The following is a 3,653-nucleotide window of genomic DNA, read 5'->3' as shown; positions in this document are numbered from 1 at the left end:
AGAAACTTAGTGAGAGCTGCCAAGTCCCCTCTGACCTTATGTCATCTTTTGTACATAATGTTGAAGACAAGGGTTTGAAAAAAAATGTAAGGGTTATTTGTTTACTAATGAGCAGAAATGAAACTGGTCGAAGGCTATGTTTAAATCTAAACACAGACAAGCATGTGCAGATACCAAATGCTCATCTATACACACTATGGATCCATGTGTAAGCAAATGTACACCATAATGGACACAAAAATATCCACTTAGTTAGAAATTGTCATCTACTTGAACATACATTCACAAAGGCATAAATACAGAGTTAAGCATCACATTGAACATACACATGGTAGACATGCTACAATGGGAACATCCTAAAGCATGCATGTATTAAGATGTTTGCCTGCAGGGACTGATGGGCATGGACAAACACATAACTTCAGATACACAGCTGTGAAGATATAGAAATGAAGTATATACACATTGATTATGTTCCCAGAAGAATCCAACTAAGACTGGTCCAGATAAAATTAACCAATCAGCATGGGCATTGTAGTGGTTTGAATGAGAATTGTCTTCCAACCTTACTAGATCTGTTGGAGGAGGTTTGGGTGGTATAGCCTCCCAGGGGGAAGTATGTCACATGACCCTGGATTTGAAATTAAAAGACCACATGCCACTGTCAATTTGCTCTTAGCTTTGTGTTTGGGGTTGAAGAGGTGAGTGCTCAGTCTCCTGCTACTGCCACAGTGCCAGCCACTAGCTACGATGCTCTCCACCACAACGAACTATTATCCCTCTGGAACAGTAAACCCAAATCAACTTCTACACGTTGTCTTGGTCATGGTATCTTATTACAGTATCAGAATAGTAACTAATACACACATGTTGTAACATGCATTCTAACAGAGACCCCAAACATGTACTCAAGATGATACACAGAGAAGAATGTGTAAACAAAGCTAAATCAGGAAAAAGCACCTGTTGTAACTAACTAGTCAAAATGATAATAACATGAAAACACCCATGAACACAGAGAACTCTTGGGGACCACAGTGGCTTGCTAGGAAGTAGAAAGAAAACAACAAGTGAATATTTAAGGTAAAGGAGGGAAGATTGATAGCAAAGCACAGTACTGTGCAGGCTTCAACTCCATCAAGAATAGTCTAAACATCTAATAATAGTCTATGCTTGCTCAGAAGTTGCCCAATAGATCACCAGTCTTCCAGAACAAATTTCCTAATCACAGCTCCAGAGGTAGAAGGGTAGTAATGATTGACTTCAGTAAATAAGTGTTGGGAATGGAGATTTCTCAAACACCCTCCTCTGGTCCTGGAGGCACGCAAAACAGGACAGACTATTGCTATAGTTCTTGCTTTCCCCTCTGTAACTAGATTTTAGGAGCCTGTTGCTGAAAACAACACCATCTTTGGCTGCAGGACATAGAGAAATCAATCTTGACTAGGAAATTTTCTTCTTGCTGGCTAACATTCATAGTGCTAAAAGGTGTGGGACAGAGAACTCTGGGGGAGAACACCTGACAATGCTCTTCCAGTGCTACTCTCTGTGCTACAATGAAAACCAGAGATTGCAAAGGGCAGATTGAGGTTTAGAGTAACATCAATTTATCTCCTTTTTCTTATAGATTAATAAGCTGCAGTAACACTTGGATAAAATAGCTAATATTTGTTGGTTTTATGTGTTAACTCATACTTTACTACCAAGTGGTACATAAACTCAGTCCTTGAACCCCTAAAATTCAGCTTGTCAATGAAGTCAGCTCTTAACGGACACACAACAGCAGAGAGAATTTTAGGGAGACTGACTGGAAGTGAAGTTGTGGAGGGTGGTATCTGCCCATGTAAGGGTTCCATTTTGTGCCTTACCCTTGCTCTTAATCACTCAACCAGAAAGGGTAACTGAGGCCCATCAAGGGGATTTTCTGTGTCAACACTATCACACTCTGGAAGCCTGTCTTGAGGTACTTCCCCTTGCACATCTCTCTCCCAGGTGATAGCAGGCACCCATCCCTTGTTCGTGTGCCCGTGTCTCTCCCACGTGTTTCTGCTCTAACATTCATGGGCCCGCAAAAATGATTAAGAGCAAATACACTTGATCTCTTTTGAGCTTTCAACCTCAGTTCCCATTCTGGCCCTTCCACCCCCACCCCCTGTACAGATCATGGGAGCCTGCCTGAAACCTTGGGGTCCTTCCTAGTGCTACCACTGCTGAGAAACAAATTCTCCAAATTGTTCCCTTTCTTCTATTCAAGTGGAAACAGCAGGGGAGGAGAGGTCCAGGCTCAGGCTGGTGCAGGTGCAGGCTTGTAATAAGGATAAAGGAGAGACTGCCACCTGCCAAACCTAGGCCAATCACATTCCCTGCTTCTTTATCCTCCAAAATCAACAAAGAGATTTTTCTCTGCTTTCTTCTCTGCCCTTCCTTTCTCACCAACAGGTCTCAAAGTCCAACAGCCTAGAATGAGATGAGCAACATGCCAGTCATGGGAGTTCCAGCGTCACCTACCTCTACCTGTCCAAAGCTAGGGTACCACCATGAATGGTCAATCCATCAAAGCCTGCCAGTGTCCACCAGAGTTTCCTCCCAGGGTCTAGCTGAGGTCAATCTCAGCAAGTACCTTGTGTTTATTTCAGAATCTGCTGGAACCAATTCCAGAGCCTATATGATGCTGCTCTTATGCCTTCAATTCAGGCAATTCAAGTGACAGCTTACCTCCACTCTCAAGGTTCCTCTTAGCCTAAGAGCTGATTCTACTAAAATCCCCTTGGTGTCAAGTTCAGCGCTAACTTCTTTCTGCCCTTACTGCTTCCTCAGGACAATCTCAGTGCCAACCTCCTCCTCCTCCTGGGTCTGATTAATCCTGACATGGCAACTATCAGTGTCTTTTCTTTTGTCCACTGCAAATCCCAATCTCAGCACCCACCCTGTCCCTGACTGACTTCCAGAATAAGCTGGGCCAGGCAACGAAGAGAAAAGCAAGTTGAATTACAACTCCTTTGTGATCTTGGCAATCTCAGTGAGGCTGATAAGGTGACAATCCATAATTACTAACATTCCCTGATGGGATACATATGATCTTCCTGGGGTACAGGTTTATCAAAAGGTAATTACTTTAATTATTCTAAAAAAATTTTAATGTGGGAGAACAGTGGACTATTCCCTTCTCTGTGTCCACCCTTAGCATCCCAGGGTCCTCTTGTGTTCCCCATGCTGAATGCTTACCAAAGCCCCTCCCAGTTTCCCTCCTCTGGCAATGCAGGCATCAGTCTGCTTACCACACACTCCGATTATAACCTGCTCCATTGTCAGGAGCCATTTCCCCTCTAAAAATCATTACAGGAATCACCCTGGGGAGTCTGCAGAATGCCCCTCACCCAATTAGCAGCTATCTCTTAGCGGAACCCGCCTCACATTCCAGCTATCCAGGGAACCAGGTGTGGCAACTTGTGACTTCCTGGTCTGTCCGTCTGAATGTAACCTGACCAAGCTACGTGACCGGGACCACACGGCCGGTGAGATCCCCTGCCCTGCCCCCCATTCCTTACCATATATAAACTGTAACCCGTCCCTAATAAACGGAGGCTTTGACAAATCTGCTTGGCCTCCTTCTTCTGTCTTAGCTCATTCCCTTCCAGGTAGCGCCCCTCCGA

The sequence above is a fragment of the Alexandromys fortis genome, unplaced genomic scaffold (assembly GCF_014885135.2).
Source record: "Alexandromys fortis isolate MF-2015 unplaced genomic scaffold, M_Fortis_MF-2015_v1.1 scaffold_240, whole genome shotgun sequence".
NCBI lineage: Eukaryota > Metazoa > Chordata > Mammalia > Rodentia > Cricetidae > Alexandromys > Alexandromys fortis.
Note: the sequence above shows the minus strand (reverse complement) of the source record.